Source organism: Mustela lutreola, chromosome 7, assembly GCF_030435805.1.
Source record: "Mustela lutreola isolate mMusLut2 chromosome 7, mMusLut2.pri, whole genome shotgun sequence".
Lineage (NCBI taxonomy): Eukaryota > Metazoa > Chordata > Mammalia > Carnivora > Mustelidae > Mustela > Mustela lutreola.
In genome coordinates, this window is record NC_081296.1 from 48829818 (window position 1) to 48853320 (window position 23503).

General features: G+C 39.2%; 1 pseudogene; it reads left to right on the top strand.

Annotated features, from left to right (window-relative positions):
• Nucleotides 1–3822: 3822 nt before the first annotated feature.
• On the top strand, nucleotides 3823–3946 carry LOC131837363 (U4 spliceosomal RNA; annotated as a pseudogene).
• Nucleotides 3947–23503: the final 19557 nt, after the last annotated feature.

The following is a 23503-nucleotide window of genomic DNA, read 5'->3' on the forward strand; positions in this document are numbered from 1 at the left end:
TCAAGGCTCATAAAGGTGAAGTGACTTGCCCAAGGCCATATAGCTTATAGGTGAAGAGAGAACCAAACCCACATCTAATTCAGAATCTACACTCATAACCACTATCTAGTATTGTTTCAGATGGAATTGGTTAGTATAGGCCAGTGGGGGAAAGGCATTTCCACAGCAGACATGCATTAACAAAGAAATTGAGGCAGGTAAGTATTAGCTAGACATTCAGTTGGGGCAACTGCAATGCCCTCTCTCTAGATGATTCTTTTCTCAGCTCTTCATGGGACTTGCTCATCAATACCATCAGATCTCAAGTCAAATGTCATTTCCAGATAAAGTAGTTAGGAAATCTCTTTCCCCTTCCCTCCCTCACCACCACCAACTACTCTTTGACACTTCACCTGTTTGCTATCCTTGTATGTTATAATTATTTTGTCCATTCCTTTCTCTGTTGATCACTATCTCCCCTATTGAATAGGAACCCTATGAGGAAAAGGATCTTACACTGTGTCTTCCATGTCTTCAGTGCAGTGTACCAAGGAGGTACCTAACCAGGTATGGAGTCATTACAGGAGAGGAGTGTTTGTGAAAGCTGGAGTTGTTATGTTTTTGTTTTTTAGAGACAAAGAGAGAGTGGATGCATGTGCATGGGGATGGAGGGGCAGGTGGAGTGGGAGACAGAATCTTAGGCAGGCTCCGTGCCCAGTGCTCAGCTCTCAGCTCCCAGCACAAGCCCTATGTGGGGCTCAATCTCATGACTTGAGATCATAACCAGAACTGAAATCAAGAGTCAGATGCATAACCTACGGGGCCACCTGGGCACTCCAAGCTGGAGATGTTTTCCACGTAAATATAAAGTTTGGTTTTTATTCTGTAAATGATGACAAAGCCTATAGACGATTTTGGAAAAGGAGAGTGACATAATGACAGCAGGATTTTGAGAAAATAACTTTGTGGGTGGCATGCTTCTGGACAATCATACTAAATAATAGTTTGTCTTTAGGGTTCTTGCTGACCATGTCCATGCCCTCTGCCTCTTTAAAACCCCAAAGCTTTCAGTGTCCATCTTTCTCCTGCCAAGGGGAAAACTCATTTGTGGAGTGAGATATTAAAGAGTTATTTCTGATCCTTCCAGGAAATTCTGCATTCTGGAAGAAGAGCTAATGGTTCATCCTGGCCCCTGGGTTCCAGATATTGTTTCAATTTTGGCATGCTGTGTGACCTCAGATAATTCCCTTCATGTCTCTGAGCCTAAATTTCTTCTGTAAAATGAGAAGGATGGGCTAGATGCCAGTCTTATTATCTCATTATGCTTGTCTCTAATTTAAGATTGTAACATTTTGATATATAACCAGGGATTTAAAAAATTTAAAAAATACCTAATTCTAAAGATAAAAAAATTTCAAAATTCCTAGTTATTCTATTTATTAATTTCAAAATTTTCTAATCAATGGCCAAGGAAAACTGTTGACATATACTCCCCTAGATTACAGGTAAATTGGTTTCTTTATCTTGATATCTTTTTCCATGTTCTGTTTCCTCTTCCATCAAAGGCCTAGAAATATGCAGTGGCCAGTGAATGAAATGTCACAGAGCTTTACAATGACATAAAAGAAAGACTCTCACCCCAAAAAATCTGATTGCCACTGCCCAGCCCATGTCCTGCCTATTGCCCATCCACCTCCCCCAACCATCATCCACCCTCAGAAACTTCCTGCCACGTGCCTTTGCAGCCTCCAACAGATAGAAATTTAGTTAAGTTCCATAAAGATTTCCATAGAGTACAAATAGGGCACGTGACCAGTGTTTTATGGTTAAGTTGTACAGCAAATTGCCACACCTGTTTAACTCCTCTTGAAAAGTGTAGCTTCCCCCCTCCCTCTTTCAGCCTTCCTCCTCATCTCCCCATTTTCCCATGTGCACAAACGTCAGCACTCTTACTACTTCTGGAAGCTTGGATGATCTTCCCATTAAAACCACAGAGGTGGAGTTAGCCTGGCAGTTTTTGAAAGTTTCCTTGTGTTCTATTAAATTGAAATATTGTTTTTAGAAAACAGAAAATACTGCTGGAGCATGGTGGTGGTCTTCTCAGAACATGTCAGGATAATCAATCTTTTTAAAGACCAGCAAGTGTGAAGTGTGACGTGTTCAAGTGCTCAGATCCGACATATCTGACTTGCTGGAGTCTCTGTTTGGGGAGGATAATTTATCATATCGTAACCCTGGAGCCAGTAGAATTAATTGTTTCCCTTGCATGTACATATTTGATCCTACATATGTCCCCAAGTATGACAGAGTCATTTGGAAAGCCATTCTTTCCTTTTGTTTCCCACATGAATCTCTCTCACCCCAAATCTGCCTACCCTCTTTCCCCCAAAATACATAAGGTAAAATTTTCAATCTGCATATTCAAAATACAAAGAGGATACCTAAATGTATTCTTCTAATATTATTTCAGAACAAGGAAGAATTCATTAAATAGAAATTAATCAAGTTTTACTCATAATCATCACAAGTCATTTAACGAAGACTAGACCCTGTTCTAAGCCATTGGAACAAGGAAGGCATGGGCCTGCAAAGGCACTGGTTGGATAAGAACTAGGCAGTCAGTGATCTTAGCCTTCAAACTTGCTTTGAAATAGAGAAGTACTGGAGTTCAGGCTGAGGATGCAAAGGCTCTTAACAACTTTGTTCTGTGAAAAGTTTATGTGAAACTTACTTAATGTATCTAAGCCATAGGTAACACACATGTAAAATAGATATGATAGTGCTCAGATAGAAAATTAAGTAAATGAAATAGTTCATTTAAAATGCTTAGCTCAGGGGCACCTGAGTGGCTCAGTCATTGCAGCTACCTTTAACTCAAGTCATGATCCCATTGTCCTGGGATTGAGCCCAGCAACAGGATCCCTGCTCAGCAGGAAGCCTGCTTCTCCCTCTCCTACTTCCCTTGCTTGTGTTCCTTCTCTCGCTGTGTCTTTCTCTGTTAAATAAATAAATAAAATCTTAAAAATAAATAAATGAAATACTTAGCTCAGTGACTGGTCCATCAAAAGTGCTCAATAGGTATTATGGGGTGGTCATGTAATGGTGAGGAAAGCACATTCACAGGCATTGGTCTCCAAAGGAGGTCTTGAGGTCATTCTTTGGAAGCAATAGAAGAAGACATTATGATTTCTTTTGATACTTGTATTTTATCTACAAAGGAAACATATTACCTTCATTCATATACGAGTCAACCTGTAACTTCCCTCAGTCTATGTGTCAAAGGGTCCAAGTTGGAAGACAAGCCTAAGGAATAACTGGGCTTGTCAGAACAAGGCCAAGTGGATAGCAGGGGCCTAGAATTCATTTTTGTGTCAGTGTTAAGATGATGTATAGTTGGGTGAGTCTGTCAATATTACATACAGTTGACCCTTGAGCAACATAGGTGTTAGGAGAGCCAACCCCCTACGCAGTCGAAAATTTGCTATAACTTTTGACTCTCTGAATATTTAATTAGTAATAACCAACCCACTACTGACTGGAAGCCCAACTGATAACATACTCAATTAACACACATCTTGTACATGTTTATATGTTGTATTCTCACAATAAAATAAGTTATAAAGGGGCACCTGGGTGGCTCAGTGAGTTAAAGCCTCTGCCTTCGGCTCGGGTCATGGTCCCAGGGTCCTGGGATCGAGTCCCACATCGGGCTCTCTGCTCCGTGGAGAGCCTGCTTCCTCCTCTCTCCCCCTGCCTGCCTCTCTGCCTACTTGTGGTCTGTGTCTGTCTAATAAATACATAAAATCTTAAAAAAAAAAAATAAGGTATAGAAAAGAAAATGTAAGCTATGCGCAGTGGCAGTATCGTAGCCAATGAGTTTTATCCAAGGCACGATTATTGCTAATTGATAAGAAAACGTAATTAAAATCAAAAGGAAGTAAAAATACATTTACAATACAGTACTGTATTTACAAAAGTATCTGCATATATGTAGACCTGTGTAGTTCAAACCTGTGTTGTTCAAGAATCAACTGTAGTTTAAGCCAAATTAACCCTCATAAAATAGACAAATGACTAAAAAACTCATGCTTTACTTAAAAAGTATTAAGGCTACTGTAATAATTGTGGAGGGTCTGAGCTTTTAACCCACTTGCAAGCTAACAAGCTGGTCTGCCACATTTCATGGATGCTGTCAGAAGACACAAGGCTCCAGGGTCAGAGACAAAGGACTTTAGTACTCCTGGCACAACAGGCAGGAGGAACCCCATGTTTGTCCTGGCCTTCCCTGCCCCTGAGGCCTACTAGGCCCACAGGGACAGCATGCATGGATGCTGCATGTTCAGCGTGCTTGTACCACAGCTAAAAAATGTCTGAGTCATGGAAACCAAAATATTTTATAATGGAACTACTAGAAAACCAGACTGAACATTGCCCCAGAGAAGAAATCATCTTTAGAATACTGGACAGAAAACAAACTTGCTCTCCACTCCAGTAGAAGCCACTATTTTTATGTTTCAAGGCTGTTTGCTATACAACCATCCCTGGAAAGATGGCCCAGAATGAAAGCTGTCAGAGCTTCTTCTCTCAAGATGTGCAAAAAAGAGAGAGGACCATAAAGAACTGTCTCACACAAAGTATTATATATTAATGAAATACAAATGAAAATAAGAAAATATCTGAACTTATAATTCTAGTCAAGAAGGAACAAGGTCTTTCATAAAATATAAACAATGATGATCTAATTAGGCTAAGGTCAGCTAAAAAATAAGAAATGATAAAAGACTATCCTGAAATATAGATGGATGGAGGGAGGAGCAAGATGGCAGAGGAGTAGGAGATGTAAATATCATCAGGTCCCAGGAGTTCAGCCAGATAGTTATCAAACGATTCTGAACAGCTACAAACTCAACAGGAGGTCGAAGAAAAGAATAACAGCAATTCTAGGAATAGAAAATTGACAACTTTCTGGAAGGTAGGATGTATGGAGAAGTGAATCAGAGGCAACATACGGGAAGACAGACCGCAGGGGGAGGGCTAACTCCCAGCAAGCAGTAGAGTAGTGGAGCAAAAAACTGGAACTTTTAGTAGTTTGCTCCACTGAGGGATATCGCTCCAGAGGATAAGTGGGGGGTGGAACCCTTGTGGGGACAGTGTGGTCTCAGGACCTGTGGAGTCTCAGAAAGATCAGGGGTGTCTGAGTGTGGGAGAGCTGCCAGGTATTGGAGCGGGGAAGCTGGCTGCAGAGACGGAGCCAAGGACTGAGCTCTCAGCTCAGGATTACCTTAAACCATGATCCAAGGCACAGTCAGATCCCTGTTCTGCAGGCAGGAACCCAATAAGCAGCAGATCTGGGGACACTCACCTTCCTCCTCCATGAGGAGCAGAGTGGGAGCATGTGGCAGGAATCGGCTGGGTTTGGAGACTCCAAATGGGGCCGTGCTCCAGAGACAAAAATGCTCAGTGACAGGGTGGGTGAACACAGAGTGCAGCGAAGACCAGGGAGAGAGGAGGGATTGACTGCTTTTCTCTGAGAGCACACTGAGGAATGGGGCCCTGAGCTCTCAGCTTCTCTTAGCCAGAGATTGGGAGGCCACCATTTTCATTCTCCTCCTCCAAAGCTATACAGTAAGCTTTCAGGTAACAAAAAGCTCCCTAGAGTGAACCTGAGCAGATTGCTTATCCTGGCCCCTGGCAAGGGCGGTGCAATTCCACCTCGGGCAAAGACATCTGAAAACTGCTGTGACAGGCACTCCCCAGAAGATCAGCAAGAACAGCCAGACAAGACCAAGTTCACTGATCAATGAGAACGCAGAACTCCAGAGCTAGGGGAAAACAACACATAGAATTCATGGCTTTCCCCCCATGATCCTTTAGTCTATCAAAGTTAACTTTTTAAATTTTTTTCTTATTCTATATTTTTATGTTTTTATTATTTAATTTCTTTTCAGTGTAACAAAATTAATTGTTTATGCACCACACCCAGTGCTCCATGAAATATGTGCCCTCCGTAATACCCACCACCAGGCTCCCCCAACCTCCCACCCTCCATCCCTTCAAACCCCTCAGATTGTTTTTCAGAGTCCATAGTCTCCCATGGTTCATCTCCCCCTCCAAATTCCCTCAACTCCCTTCTCCTCTCCAACACCCCATGTCCTCCATGTTATTTGTTATGCTCCACAAATAAGTGAAACCACATGATAATTGACTCTCTGCTTGACTTATTTCACTCAGCATAATCTCTTTCAGTCCCGTCCATGTTGATACAAAAGTTGGATATTTATCCTTTCTGATGAAGGCATAATACTCCATAGTGTATATGGACCACATCTTCCTTATCCATTTGTCTGCTGAAGGGCATCTTGGGTCTTTCCACAGTTTGGCGACCATGGCCATTGCTGCTATGAACATTGGGGTACAGATGGCCCTTCTTTTCACTCCATCTGTGTCTTTGGAGTAAATACCCAGGAGTGCAATTGCAGGGTCATAGGGAAGCTTTATTTTTAATTTCTTAAGGAATCTGCACACTGTTCTCCAAATTGGCTGCACCAACTTGTATTCCCACCAACAGTGTAAGAGGGTTCCCCTTTCTCCACATCCTCTCCAACACACATTGTTTCCTGTCTTGCTAATTTTGGCCATTCTAACTGGTGTAAGGTGGTATCTCAATGTGGTTTTAATTTGAATCTCCCTGATAGCTAGTGATCATGAACATTTTTTCATGTGTCTGATAGCCATTTGTATGTCTTCACTGGAGACGTGTCTGTTCATGTCTTCTGCCCATTTTTTTGACATGATTATCTCTTTTGTGTGTGTTGAGTTTGAGAAGTTCTTTATAGATCCTGAATATCAGCCTTTTGTCTGTACTGTCATTTGCAAATGTCTTCTCCCTTTCTGTGGGTTGCCTCTTTGTTTTGTTGACTGTTTCCTTTGTTATGCAGAAGTTTTTGATCTTGATGAAGTCCCAAAAGTTCATTTTTGCTTTTGTTTCCTTTGCCTTTGGAGACATATCTTTTTTTTTTTTTTTAAGATTTTATTTATTTTATTTGATAGACAGAGATTACAAGTAGGCAGAGAGGCAGGCAGAGAGAGAGAGAAAGGAGGAAGCAGGCTTCCTGCTGAGCAGAGAGCCCGATGCGAGGCTCGATCCAAGGACCCTGGGATCATGACCTGAGCCGAAGGCAGAGGCTTTAACCCACTGAGTCACCCAGGCGCCCTGGAGACATATCTTGAAAGAAGTTGCTGTGGCTGATATCAAAAAGGTTACTGCCTATGTTCTCCTCTAGGATTTTGATAGGCTGCTGCTTCACGTTGAGGTCTTTTATCCATTTCGAGTTTATCTTAGTGTACAGTATAAGAGAATAGTCGAGTTTCATTCTTCTATATATAACTGTCCAATTTTCCCAGCACCATTTATTGAAGAGACTGTCTTTTTTCCACTGTATATTTTTTCCTGCTTTGTCGAAGATTATTTGACCATAAAGTTGAGGGTCCATATCTGGCCTTTCTACTCTATTCCACTGGTCTATGTATCTGTTTTTATGCCAGTGCCATGCTGTCTTGGTGATCACAGCTTTGTAGTAAAGCTTGTAATAAGGTAATGTGATGCCGCCAGTTTTGTTTTTCTTTTTCAACATTTCCTTAGCAATTTAGGGTTTCTTCTGATTCTATACAAATTTTAGGATTATTTGCTCCAGCTCTTTGAAAAATACAGGTGTAATTTTGATCGAATGGCATTTTTAAAAATTTTAAAAATTAAAAAAATTTTTCCTCTTTCCCATTCTAAAGTTTTTAAACTATCTTATCTTGTCAATACCTTTAAAAAAATCTTTTTTAGTTTTCATTGTTACAGTCATATTTTATCCCTTCATTGTATTTAACCTTATTATTTATATACATATAGATTTTTTTCTCTAAAATTTTGAAATACAATTTCTTCTAATAGATCAAAATATACCCTAAATCTAGTGCATGGCTTTGTTCTAGTCTCCAATTTGATCACATTCTTTCCTCTTTTCTCTTTCTCTTTTCTTTTTTCAACCAACTTATTTTCAATTCCTTTTCTAGAATCCTTTTCAAATTTTCAACTTTACAGCATTCCATCCCATCACAGTGTGTACCCTCATTTGTGTATGTGTGTGTATTTTTTTATTTTCTTTCTTTAAAATTTCGGGAGATAGTTTCTTCTAACAGACCAAAATACACCCAAAATCTAGTATGTGGCTCTGTTCTATAAATCAGTCATTCATCATTCATACACACACACACACACACACACACATTCTTCTTTTCTTCCCCCTTTTTTCTCCCACCAGTTTCAGGTCTCATCTGATTTGGTTAATGTATATTTTTCTGGGGTTGTTGCTACCCTTTTAGTATTTTGTTCTCTCATCCATCTATTTTTATCTGGACAAAATGACAAGGCAGGAAAACTCATCTCCAAAAAAATAATAATAATAATAATAATAACAAGAGGCAGTACTGATAGCTAGGGACCTAATCAATACAGACATTAGTAATATGTCAGTACTAGAGTTCAGAATGATTATCAAGGTGCTATCTAGCTGGGCTCAAAAAAAAGCATGGAAGATACCAGAGAATCCCTTTCTGGAGAAATAAAAGCCCTTTCTGGAGACATTAAAGAACTAAAATCTAACCAAGTGGAAATCAGAAAAGCTATTAATGAGGTGCAATTAAAAAATGGAGTCTCTTATTGCTAGGATAAATGAAGCAAAAGAGAGAATTAGTGATATAGAAGACCAAATGATGGGAAATAAAGAAGCTGAGAAAAAGAGAGAGAAACAACAACTGGACCATGAAGGGAGAATTTGTGAGGTAATTGATACCATAAGACAAAACAATATTAGAATAACTGGGATCCCAGAAGAATAAAAAAGAGATAGAGAGGAAGAAGGGTAGATTGGAGTGAATTATAGCAAATAATTTCCCTAATCTGGTGAAGGGAACAAGCATAAAAATCCAGGAGGCAGAGAATCTCCCTCAAAATCAATAAAAATAGGTCCACAACCCATCATCTAATAGAAAACTTATGAGTCTCAGTGACAAAGAGAAAATCCTGAAAACAGCTCAGGACAAGAGGTCTGTAAACATACAATGGTAGAAATATTATATTGGCAGCAGACCTAGCCACAGAGACCTAGTAGGCCAGAAATGATATATTCAGAGCACTAAACAAGAAAAATATGCAGCCAAAATACTATATCCAGCTAGGCTGTCAATGAAAATAGAAGGGGAGATAAAAAGCTTCCAGGACAAACAAAAGCTAAAATAATTTGCAAACACCAAAACAACACTACAGGAAATATTGAAAGGGACCCTCTAAGCAAAGAGAAAGCCTAAAAGAACAGACCAGAAAGGAACAGAGACAATATACGGTAACGGTCACCTTACAGGCAATACAATGGCACTAAATTCATATCTTTTAATAGTTGTCCTGAATGTAAATGGGCTAAATGCCCCCAGTCAAAAAACACAGCATTATCAGAATGGGTAAAAAAAACAAGACCCATCCATTTGCTGTCTCTAAGAAACTCATTTTAGACCCAAAGACACCTCCAGATTGAAAGTGAGGGATGGAAAACAATTTACCATGCTAATGAACATCAAAAGAAAGCTGGAGTGGAAGTCTTTATATTAGACTAATTAGATTTTAAGCCAAAGACTATAGTATGAGATGAGGAAGGACACTGTATAATAATTAGAGGGTCTGTCCAACAAGAAGATCTAACAATTTTAAATATCTATGCCAACAAGAAGATCTAACAATTTTAAATATCTATGCCCCTCACGTGGGAGCAGCCAATTATACAAACCAATTAATAACAAACTCAAAGAAACACATCAGCAATAATACAGTAACACTGGGGACTTTAACACCTACCTCAATGAAATGGACAGATCATCTAAGCAAAACATCAACAAGGAAATAAAGGCTTTAAATGACACACTGGATGAGATGGACACCACAGATTTATTTAGAACATTCCATCCCAAAGCAACAGAATACACATTCTTCTCACAGGCACATGGAACATTCTCCAGAATAGATCACATCCTGGGTCACAAATCAGGTCTCAAGTGGCACCAAAAAATTGGGATCATTCCCTGCATATTTTCAGGCCACAGTGCTTTGAAGCTAGAGCTCAACCACAAGAGGAAAGTTGGAAAAAACTCAAATACATGGAGCTAAAGAGCATCCTACTACAATGAATGGGTTAACCAGGAAATTAAAGAAGAATTGAAAAAATTCATAGAAAATAAAAATGAAAACACAACTGTTCAAAATTTTGGGGACATAGCAAAGGCAGCCCTGAAAGGAAAGTATATAGCAATACAAGCCTTTCTCAAGAAACAAGAAAGGTCTCAAGTACACAAGCTAACCCAACACCTAAAAGATCTGGAAAAAGAACAGCAAAGAAAGCCTAAATCCAGCAGGAGAAGAAAAATAATAAAGATCAGAGCAGAAATCAATGACATAGAAACCAAAAGACTACAGTAGAACAGATCAACAAAACTAGGAGCTGGTTCTTTGAAAGAATTATTAAGATTGATAAACCCCTGGCCAGAATTATCAAAAAGAAAAGAGAAAGGATCCAAATTAATAAAATCATGAATGAAAGAGGAATGATCACAACCAACACCAAAGAAATACAAACAATTATAAGAACATATTATGAGCAACTATATGCCAGCAAATTTGACAATCTAGAAGAAATGGATGCATTCCTAGAGACATATAAACTACCAAAACTGAACCAAGAAGGAAAAAAAAAAAAAAAACCTGAACAGACCCATAACCAGTAAGGAGATTGAAGCAGTCATCAAAAATCTCCCAACAAACAAGAGCCTAGGGTCAGACAGCTTCTCAGGGCAATTCTACTAAACATTTAAAGAAGAGATAATACCTATTCTTCTGAAATTATTCCAAAAAACAGAAATGAAAGGAAAACTTCCAAACTCATTTTATGAGGCCAGCATTACTTTGATCCCAGAACCAGACAAGGACCCCATCAAAAAGGAGAATTACAGACAAATATCCTTGATGAACATGGATGCAAAAATTCTCACCAAAATACTAACCAATAGGATCCAACAGTACATTAAAAGGATTATTTATCATGACTAAGTGGGATTTTTTTCCTGGGCTGTAAGGTTGGTTCAACATCCACAAATCGATCAATGTGATACAATACATTAATAAAAGAAAGAACAAGAACCATAATATACTCTAAGTAGATGTCAAGAAAGCATTTGACAAAGTACAGCATCCTTTCTTGATCAAAACTCTTCAAAGTGTAGGGATAGAGGGTACATACCTCAATATCATCAAAGCCATCTATAGAAAACCCACAGCAAATATCATTCTCAATGGGGATAAACTGAGAACTTTCCCCCTAAGGTCAGGAACATGGCAGGGCTGTCCACTATGACCACTGCTATTCAACATATTACTAAAAGTTCCAGCCTTAGCAATCAGATAACAAAAAGAAATAAAAGGCATCCAAATCAGCAAATAAGTCAATCTCTCACTCTCTGCAGATGATATGATACTGTATGTGGCAAACCCAAAAGACTCCACTCCAAAACTGCTAGAACTCATATAGGAATTCAGTAAAGTATCAGGATATAAAATCAAAGCACAGAAATCAGTTGCATTTTTGTACACCAACAGCAAGACAGAAGAAAGAGAAATTAAGGAGTTGATCCCATTTACAACTGCACCCAAAACCATAAGATACCTAAGAATAAACCTAATCAAAGAGGCAAACAATCTGTATTCAGAAAACTATTAATGTACTCAGAAAAGAAATTGAGGAAGACACAGAGAAATGGAAAAACATTCCATGCTCATGGAAGAACAAATATTGTGAAAATGTCTATGCTACCTACAGCAATCTATACATTTAATGCAATCCCTATCAAAATACCATCAATATTTTTCAAAGAAATGGAACAAATAATCCTAAAATTTATCTGGAAACAGAAAAGACTCCAAATAGAGAAATGTTGAAAAAGAAAACACAAGTTGGTCGCATCACCATTCCAGACTTCAAGCTCTATTACAAAGCTGTAATCATCAAGACAGTATGGTACTGGCACAAAAACAGACACTTGGATCAATGGAACAGAATAGAGAGCCCATAAATGGACTTTCAACTTTATGGTCAACTAGTCTTTGACAAAGCAGGAAAGAATCTCCAATGGAAACAAAGTTGCTTCAACAAATGATGTTGGGAAAATTGGACAGCCATGTGAAGAAGAATGAAACTGGACCATTTCCTTACACCACACACAAAAATAGACTCAAAATGGATGAAAGACCTCAATGAGAGACAGGAATCCATCAAAATTCTAGAGGAGAACACAGACAGCAACCTCTTTGACTTCAACCACAGCAACTTCATCCTAGAAATATCACCAAAGACAAGGGAAGAAAGGGCAAAAATGAACTATTGGGACTTCATCAAGATCAAAAGCTTTTGCACAGCAAAGAAAACAATCAACAAAACCAAAAGACAACTGACACAATGGGAGAAGATATTTGCAGATGACCTGTCAGATAAAGGGCTAGTATCCAAAATCCATAAAGAACTTATCAAACTCAACACCCAAAGAACAAATAATCCAATCAAGAAATGGGCAGAGGATGTGAACAGACATTTCTGCAAAGAAGACATCCAGATGGCAAACAGACACATGAAAAAGTGCTCCCCATGATTCAGTATCAGGGAAATACAAATCAAAACCACAATGAGATACCACCTCATGCCAGTCAGAATGGCTAAAATTAACAAGTCAGGAAATGACAGATGCTGTAAGGATGCAGAAAAAGGGGAACCCTCCTACACTGTTGGTGGGAATGTACTGTGGTGGGTACAGTCACTCTGGAGAACAGCACGGAAGTTCCTCAAAAAGTTGAAAATAGAGCTACTCTATGACCCAGCGATCTCACTACTGAGTATTTACTCTAATGATAAAAATGTAGTGATCTGGGGGCACCTGGTTGGCTCAGTGGGTTGGGCCTCTGCCTTCGGCTTGGGTCATGATCTCAGGGTCCTGAGATCGAGCCCCAAGTCAGGCTCTCTGCTCAGTGGGGAGCCTGCTTCCCCCTCTCTCTCTGACTGCCTCTCTGCCTACTTCCAATCTCTCTCTCTGTCAAATAAGTAGGTGAAACTTTTTTTTAAAAAATGTAGTGATCTGAAGCGGCATATGCAACTGAATGTTTCTAGCAGCAATGTCCACAATAGCGAAACTACAGAAAGAATCTAGATGTCCATCAATACATGAATGGATAAAGAAGATGTAATATATATATATATATATATATATATATTTTTTTTTTTTCAATTCATTCAATGGAATACTATGCAGCCATCAAAAGATAGGAAATCTTGCCATCTGCAACGATGTGGATGGAACTAGAGGGTATTATGCTAAGCAAAATAAGTCAATCAGAGAAAGGCAATTATTATATGATCTCTCTGAGGAATTTGAGAGGCAGAGTGGGGGGGTCATGGGAGGTAGGGAGAGAAAAAATGAAAGAAGATGGGACTGGAAGGGAGCCAAACCATAAGAGGCTCTTAATTTCATGAAAAAAAGAGTTGCTGGGAGGTAGGGTGGTAGGGATAGGGTGACTGAGTTATGAACATTGTGGAGGATATTTGCTATGGTGAGTGCTATGAAATGAGTAAGCCTGTTGATTCAGAGACCTGTATCCCTGGGGCAAATAATACATTATATGTTAATTAAAAAAATAAGTGAATAAATAAAAATAAATGAAATATAGATGTATATCTACTCTCATGAAGTATTAGCCTTACTGCAGTTACATATGCCCTGAAATATTAGCAAATGATAATAGCATATTCATATAATTTATAGAGATATAGATACATATAAGAGGAGAAATAAAATTGTGGACCATTGCTCAATTTGCTTAACTTTGGGAGATATCCATTCCTATCCCTGGTCTAGAGACTAGACTGGTAGGATATGCTGGGAATTGGAAGTTTTCCAGGATACAAAAGACAATGGTGTAATTTCCTTCTCATTCTAATCTCTCTCTAGTAATAGCAAAAATAGAACCTTCCAAAGAGATTCTCTATCATGGCTTTTTGTTGTTGTGGTTGTCGTTACAGAACAATTTTTGGCTCTATAAAGAAGCCAGAAGTCATTCCTAAGTGCCTTGACCAATTCTTGAATTGGATTCAACTGGAGAATGCAATTTAAGCTTTCTCTAAATATCTGGAAGCCAGTTTCTCCAGGAAACCAAATTTCCCACTGGCCTGAATGAGACCTTCCACCTGCTGAAGAAGGCAGAGCCATTCCCCTGGTGGAGTAGAGCCTAAGACTATTAAAATTGTATACCTCTTCCCAAATTCCCTCTACCTTGAACTTTTCAAATCAAATTCAAATTGGCATCTGGGTAAACATAAAAGGAAAGTGGCTCACAAATGGCCAGGAGGGATGGTGCAAGAGGACTTTTGTAGGATGTTCTGGTTACTAGTGATGATGTAGCTCTGCTTTGCATTCCTGAGAAATGTTTTGGTGTTTTTTTGTCTTGGACTTTCTGTGTATATAAAGCAGCTACTCATTTCCTTCTTGTTCTCCCAGGCTCTGCCATCAGTCCTGGCAATTCCTCAATGGGGAACCTAGACCATTGGCTCTTGTTTAGGGCCTCTGGAAGTCTGTTTTCACAATTGTTTCGCATAGAGACACTTAGGAAAGCACAAATGGGTCATCGTTGTCTTATCAAGGCAACCATGGAATGACCCTACTGCCTGCTTAGCAGCATAGGCAGCTAAGTCCACTTCTCCATCCTACAGTCCAAAGGCTGGATTAGAAATCCTTATTTTACTCACAAAAAGGGAGCACTTGCTTGGCACTGCAGAGATTTTGAGTCCTACAATGCTGTGTTTGAATTCTGGCTCATCTCCTGCTCACAGTGTAAGTATGGCTTCACAGCATTGCCTTCCCATGCCTTGAAGTCCTCATCTGTTCATCTGGGTTGATACTCCTATTCCTCTTATGCAAATCTGGAGCAAATGCATGGCATGAGGTAGACCTTCAACAAACAGTAGTTATACTTCCCTTTTCTCCTATCTTATGGAATAGTTAGAAAGATTAAAATAAGGATAGAAATGTTCTTCTTAACCTTTAAAGGTAGTATTGTTGTTATTATTACTATTATTATTTGGTTGTGATTTCTTTCCTTAAATTTTCTCTGAGGCCTCCTGAGTCTATAACCCTTTGTCATAATGGAAAGGGCCTTTTCTACCTCTGCTCAGATGGGGAATGGTGGTGGTGGAAGGAGTTGATTAGTAAATAGTCAAATATTGACAGCTAAAATAGAAGCCTAGTTCATTAACCTGGGTTTCAGAAAAGCAGAAAGCAAGAAGGAGTTAATTATACAATGATTTTTCTGCATGTGGCTGTCCAATTTTCCTAGCACCATTTATTGAAGAGGCTATCTTTTTTCCATTGGACATTCTTTCCTGCTTTGTCGAAGATTAGTTGACTGTAGAGTTGAGGGTCTATTTCTGGGCTCTCTATTCTGTTCCATTGATCTATGTGTCTGTTTTTGTGCCAGTACCATGCTGTCTTGATGATGACAGCTTTGTAATAGAGCTTGAAGTCCGGAATTGTGATGCCACCAACGTTGGCTTTCTTTTTCAATATCCCTTTGGCTATTCGAGGTCTTTTCTGGTTCCATATAAATTTTAGCATTATTTGTTCCATTTCTTTGAAAAAGATGGATGGTACTTTGATAGGAATTGCGTTAAATGTGTAGATTTGTTTAGGTAGCATAGACATTTTCATAATATTTATTCTTCCAATCCAGGAGCATGGAACATTTTTCCATTTCTTTGTGTCTTCCTCAATTTCTTCTCAATTTTCTTTCTTTTCTGAGTATAGATTCTGTGTCTCTTTGGTTAGGTTTATTCCTAGGTATCTTATGGTTTTGGATGCAATTGTAAATGGGATTGACTCCTTAATTTCTCTTTCTTCTGTCTTGCTGTTGGTGTAGAGAAATGCAACTGATTTCTGTGCATTGATTTTATATCCTGACACTTTACTGAATTCCTGTATAAGTTCTAGCAGTTTTGGAGTGGAGTCTTTTGGGTTTTCCACATATAGTATCATATCATCTGCGAAGAGTGATAATTTGACTTCTTCTTTGCCGATTTGGATGCCTTTAATTTCCTTTTGTTGTCTGATTGCTGAGGCTAGGACCTCTAGTACTATGTTGAATAGCAGTGGTGATAATGGACATCCCTACCGTGTTCCTCACCTTAGCGGAAAAGCTTTCAGTTTTTCTCCATTGAGAATGACATTTGCGGTGGGTTTTTCATAGATGGCTTTGATGATATTGAGGTATGTGCCCTCTATCCCTACACTTTGAAGAGTTTTGATCAGGAAGGGATGCTGTACTTTGTCAAATGCTTTTTCAGCATCTATTGAGAGTATCATATGGTTCTTGTTCTTTCTTTTATTGATGTGTTGTATCACATTGACTGATTTGCGGATGTTGAACCAACCTTGCAGCCCTGGAATAAATCCCACTTGGTCTTGGTGAATAATCCTTTTAATGTACTGTTGAATCCTATTGGCTAGTATTTTGTTGAGTATTTTCGCATCTGTGTTCATCAAGGATATTGGTCTATAGCTCTCTTTTTTGGTGGGATCCTTGTCTGGTTTTGGGATCAAGGTGATGCTGTCCTCATAAAATGAGTTTGGAAGTTTTCCTTCCATTTCTATTTTTTGGAACAGTTTCAGGAGAATAGGAATTAGTTCTTCTTTAAATGTTTGGTAGAATTCCCCCGGGAAGCCGTCTGGCCCTGGGCTTTTGTTTGTTTGGAGATTTTTAATGACTGTTTCAATCTCCTTACTGGTTATGGGTCTGTTCAGGCTTTCTATTTCTTCCTGGTTCAGTTGTGGTAGTTTATATGTTTCTAGGAATGCATCCATTTCTTCCAGATTGTCAAATTTATTGGCGTAGAGTTGCTCATAGTATGTTCTTATAATAGTTTGTATTTCTTTGGTGTTAGTTGTGATCTCTCCTCTTTCATTCATGATTTTATTTATTTGGGTCCTTTCTCTTTTCTTTTTGATAAGTCGGGCCAGGGGTTTATCAATTTTTATTAATTCTTTCAAAGAACCAGCTCCTAGTTTCGTTGATTTGTTCTATTGTTTTTTTGGTTTCTATTTCATTGATTTCTGCTCTGATCTTTATGATTTCTCTTCTCCTGCTGGGCTTAGGGTTTCTTTCTTGTTCTTTCTCTAGCTCCTTTAGGTGTAGGGTTAGGTTGTGTACCTGAGACCTTTCTTGTTTCTTGAGAAAGGCTTGTACTGCTATATATTTTCCTCTCAGGACTGCCTTTGTTGTGTCCCAGAGATTTTGAACCATTGTATTTTCATTATCATTTGTTTCCATGATTTTTTTCAATTCTTCTTTAATTTCCTGGTTGACCCATTCATTCTTTAGAAGGATGCTGTTTAGTCTCCATGTATTTGGGTTCTTTCCAAACTTCCTTTTGTGGTTGAGTTCTAGCTTTAGAGCATTGTGGTCTGAAAATATGCAGGGAATGATCCCAATCTTTTGATACCAGTTGAGTCCTGATTTAGGACCGAGGATGTGATCTATTCTGGAGAATGTTCCATGTGCACTAGAGAAGAATGTGTATTCTGTTGCTTTGGGATGAAATGTTCTGAATATATCTGTGATGTCCATCTGGTCCAGTGTGTCGTTTAAGGCCTTTATTTCCTTGCTGATCTTTTGCTTGGATGATCTGTCCATTTCAGTGAGGGGAGTGTTAAAGTCCCCTACTATTATTGTATTATTGTTGATGTGTTTCTTTGATTTTGTTATTAATCGGTTTATATAGTTGGCTGCTCCCACGTTGGGGGCATAGATATTTAAAATTGTTAAATCTTCTTGTTGGACAGACCCTTTGAGTATGATATAGTGTCCTTCCTCATCTCTTATTATAGTCTTTGGCTTAAAATCTAATTGATCTGATACAAGGATTGCCACTCCTGCTTTCTTCTGATGTCCATTAGCATGGTAAATTCTTTTCCACCCCCTCACTTTAAATCTGGAGGTGTCTTCGGGCTTAAAATGAGTTTCTTGGAGGCAACATATAGATGGATTTTGTTTTTTATCCATTCTGATACCCTGTGTCTTTTGACAGGGGCATTTAGCCCATTAACATTCAGGGTAACTATTGAGAGATGTGAATTTAGTGCCATTGTATTGCCTGTAAGGTGACTGTTACTGTATATGGTCTCTGTTCCTTTCTGATCTACCACTTGTAGGCTCTGTCTTTGCTTAGAGGACCCCTTTCAATATTTCCTGTAGAGCTGGTTTGGTGTTTGAAAATTCTTTCAGTTTTTGTTTGTCCTGGAAGCTTTTAATCTCTCCTTCTATTTTCAATGATAGCCTAGCTGGATATAGTATTCGGGGCTGCATGTTTTTCTCATTTAGTGCTCTGAAAATATCATGCCAGCTTTCTGGCCTGCCAGGTCTCTGTGGATAAGTCAGCTGCCAATCTAATATTTTTACCATTGTATGTTACAGACTTCTTTTCCCGGGCTGCTTTCAGGATTTTCTCTTTGTCACTGAGACTTGTAAATTTTACTATTAGGTGACGGGGTGTGGGCCTATTCTTATTGATTTTGAGGGGCGTTCTCTGAACCTCCTGAATTTTGATGCTCGTTCCCTTTGCCATATTGGGGAAATTCTCCCCAATAATTCTCTCCAGTATACCTTCTGCTCCCCTCTCTCTTTCTTCTTCTTCTGGAATCCCAATTATTCTAATGTTGTTTCATCTTATGGTGTCACTTATCTCTCGAATTCTCCCCTCATGGTCCAGTAGCTGTTTGTCCCTCTTTTGCTCAGCTTCTTTATTCTCTGTCATTTGGTCTTCTATATCACTAATTCTTTCTTCTGCCTCATTTATCCTAGCAGTGAGAGCCTCCATTTTTTATTGCACCTCATTAATAGCTTTTTTGATTTCAACTTGGTTAGATTTTAGTTCTTTTATTTCTCCAGAAAGGGCTTTTATATCTCTCGAGGGGGTTTCTCTAATATCTTCCATGCCTTTTTCGAGCCTGGCTAGAACCTTGAGAATTGTCATTCTGAACTCTAGATCTGACATATTACCAATGTCTGTATTGATTAGGTCCCTAGCCTTCGGTACTGTCTCTTGTTCTTTTTTTTGTGTTGAATTTTTCTGTCTTGTCATTTTGCCCCGATAAGGGTATATGAAGGGGCAAGTCAAATACTAAAAGGTTGGCAACAACCCCAGGAAAATATGCTTTAACCAAATTAGAAGAGATCCAAAATTGTGAGGGGGGAGAAAGGGGATAAAAAGAGGTTCAAAAAGGAAGAAAGAATAAAAAAAGAAAAAAGAAAAAAAAAAAAAAGAAAAGAAAAGAATTAAAAAAAAGAAAACACCTAAGAAAAATGTAAAAAAGAAAAAATATATATATTAGATAAACTAGTAAAAAATCATTAAAAAAGAAAAAGGTAACAGTTAAAAAAAAAAAAATTTTACCCGAGGGGTAAAAAACAGTGAAGCAATCCTTGACTTCATGTTCTTCATCTGATCCATCAATAAACCTGTACTCTCTTTTCAAAATATATATCCAGAATCTGAATCTGAGCCCCATAGCCTCTTCATTGGTCTCCCTGTTTCCACAGATGCCCCTATTTGGTCTACTCTGAAGACAACAGAGTAATACTTTTGGAGCTTAAGTCATATCATGTAATTTGTCTCATAACTTTTCCAGCAGAAAGAGATTGGGTGGAAGCATCCCAGAATGCCATGTGAGTTAAGGGAGGTTCTACAAGGTTTTGGGGAGCCTTTGCCAAAGCTGGCTGTCAGTGGAGTTCTGTTTCCCAGAAATGCCTGCCTTAATATTCCTGTCACTCTTAGGCCATGGCTTTCAAAATGGCACAGCTTGGCCCTTGCTCAACTGCACCCCTGTACTGGAGACCTGTTAGATGAATTCTCATGACTGTCACGGGTCAGCCTCCTGCACACCCTCGTGCCCTCCTTGGGATAGCTTCAGAATTAAATGTGAAGGGAGGCAGTCGTCCCTTTTCTTGTATGAATTGAAGGTAAACACAGAATTAATGTTGTGCTAAAAAATCTCTCCCTGCGTCCTACCAGAATGACCAAAATCCCACCATTGGGAATTTATCTCTAAAGGTCTTCAGAGTCTTCTTAGGAAAGGATTAATTTAATAGCTTCCAAGATAAAGAGCTTATGCAACTGAAAACCAGGTCTAGAAGGGAGAGTGGGTGAAGGGGTGACAGTAGTGGGGGTGGTATTGGAGGGTGGTGGGGTACAGTTATGTGGAACAAGAGCCCTGGATGAGCCCTAAAAAGAGAACTGCAAACTTCAATGATGTTCCCAAAAGAGCATCAGCGTGAGCATTTGATCTTCACCAAAAAGACATGACTTTGACAGGGGAAGAAGTATGCTTTTAACACCTAAGAAGGTGCCCATGCATTCACTCCAGTGGCCTTCCAGGGACACCTTCAGGTTGGTGAAGTTTGGGAAGGCTTCCCAGGGTGGCACAAAGTATCCAAGAGCTTCTGTGTGTCCTTTGGCTCCCTGAGCACATTGGCTGGCAAATGTGGACCCTTGGTTTTGAGCTCCTCAGTCCATTCACTGGCCAAACAACTGTGTTCTCCTGCAAGTGCCACAGAGTCAAGTTGGATACTTAGGCTCCTAGGGCTAGAACATGATCAGTTGTTGGCTAGACCTCAATATCTGGTAGAGGGCAGACCTTAAAACACCCTGGAAACTTTCCCAGATATCCATTTCTCTTAGGGCCAAGAAGAAAACATAAGTGATCCATTTTGAACTTATTAATAACTGTCACATTTCGGTTAGGACAACGGAAAAGCCAGTTTGGGGGCTTGGTACTTTGAGTTTGCTATCATAAAACAGGATGCCAGGATGTCCTAAAGCCATGATAGTGAAATAAGACTGTACTTCAGAATATCCAGGTCGTACTACTGGAGAGTCCCATTAAGGAAGTGGGCTGGGGAACCTCTACTCTAAAAGCCTTCCTCACCTCCCTCAACCATTCTGATGTCTCGTCATATATATTATCAGCCAAAAGCCCAGTCCCAAGTAGCCCCAGTAGTCATTGAATTGTGTTTACTCAGACTTCTTCTTGACTTGAATTAAACCCTTTTGGGAACAAACGGGGGGTATAACCAATGAAATAACATAAGATGCAGCTAATTTCCACACATCAAAGTACAGTGGGCCCCCTGGAAACAGAGTCTGAGATGGAAATTAGCATGCAGGGTCATCAGGGAAAGCTCCTGGGAAAAGCACCTGTGGAAGGGAGTGGAGGAAGTCTGGACTGGGCAGAGGGAGATGCCAGCTGTGACGAAGTCCCAGTGCAAGCTCCAGGGGACCTAACAGGGAGCTCCAGAGCTGGTATGGTCCTCTGAAGTTGTCCTGAGTTGGGACAGGGGGCTGGGCCTTTTACACCATTATGTCAGTCATCGAATTGAATATGGGCTGCCATGCAGAGAGGTATGACCTTTGGCAAAGCAATTTTCATCAGAAAAGATAATGCCCCCAAAAAGCTGACAGCTGATGGCTGCCTTCTTTGAGCAATCCCAGCACTTGGAGAAGTCCTTTATTCTGCCCAGGGGAATCTGGGAAGAAGGGCACAGCACCTACCACAGTAGGGTTAAATTTTAGAGGGGATTCATTTCTTTTTAGGCTAGGATGAAATTCAGCATCCCTGGCCCTCCATAAATTCACTATTAGTATGAGCTCCTGGATGCCAAAAAATAGTCAGGAGGGTACCATTTCCAATCTAAGAAGCCTGAAGTGAACAAATTACGCATGGTAAGAAAGTGTGACACTGCACTGGGCATTTGACTCTTTAGATTTGATAGAAGAGGAAGGCGAGAGACAAGAAGGAAGAGGTGAGAATACTTGGTTACTGTGGTGTGCTAATGAGAACAAAATTGTATACACAACATCCATGTGCGCCAATGAGGTTTATTCCTCTGTTCATGATTAACTCAGGGTAAGTATGCATTAGCAGATAATCTGAGGCAAGAGATGATATCAATTCCCTGACTTTTATCATAAAAAAAAAGTGCTTTACTACAACCACCCCTTCCCCCTTCCCCCAATAAAACATACCCCTAACCCCACACTACATTCACAGAGAATTGGGCTCCTAATAGCATAAAATTTCTGATTCATCATGAGGAGGTTTATTATGGCAGAAAATAATGCCACCAAGGCTGAATCCAAGATATTTGACTGTGCTGATTTTATAAACCTCTGCTAAGTTTCACAGTGGATAGATTCCCCTAATCCCTCAGTAATTATTAGAGATGTCTAGGAAAAAAAAAAAAAAAAACCCTACCACATTCTTTTGATGAGAATGATTGTTTGGTATTCCTATTTATTTATTCACTTGTAATGAGCAGGAGACACTTGGTGAGCCTGTTCTGTTCCTCTATCAGATTCCTTTACGCATAAATTATTTGAGGGGAAGATTTGTGCTCAAAGAATAATGAGGTAAACAGGAGCAAAGGGAATAATTTAAAAGCAATTCATAACAAGGAAGTGATCACATACATTCCAAGAGCACGAGGAACCCCATCCTGTTGCTCTGTTTTGTTTGAAGTCAAGTCAAAAGAGAATCTAATCCCAGGGACCATTTCTCCAATGAAACCCCAAAATGCTTTTCATTTTAACCATTTCACAGCCTGAGACATGACTGCTGAGAAACAGTTTGCACTTCTGTTAAGATCATTTTGGCTTACTTTTATTTTCTGAATTAATTCACTGGTTGGTTTTTGTTTTTTTTTCCTAAAAGTTTCTTCTTGGAGAAAGAATGTCCATTAATCAAAACTATGTTTGATTTGCCAAACGTTTTTAAACATTTTACAAAAACTTAAAGAGAGCCAGGCTTGGAATGTAATTCATGTGCAAAGACCTCTGATCAAGCCAAAAAAGCATTACTTACACAATGAACAAGTAACTTTGTGACTAGAATTGCAAACAGAAACATAATTTCCTAATGGCTTGTTCCTGAAGTCAGACCTCATTCCTTCTACCTGGTTACTAATCAGGGGCATCAGGGAAATGAGAGAGAGATAATATATCTGAATTTCATTTAGAAATTTGACAAGATTTCTTATGGTGTCCAAATAGGTTTAATATAGAAAAGTATGCTCTGGATAATCAATGGCTGCTGGAAGGAAGGTCTTTAGAACCATACTGCAGTCTTTTATTTTTTCAATACTATATTATAACTAAAACATGAATAATAAAATATGAATAATAACCTATGTTAAGAGAGAGTGATTTCTACAGCTCTAAATACCACCTAGAAACCTATGGGCTCTAAACTTATGTCTCTAACTTGCATTCTGACCTCCACAGCCATCGACTAGACACCTCTGCCTGATGCACCAAAAACCCAACATGGCTGTAGCCAAACTTATCATCTC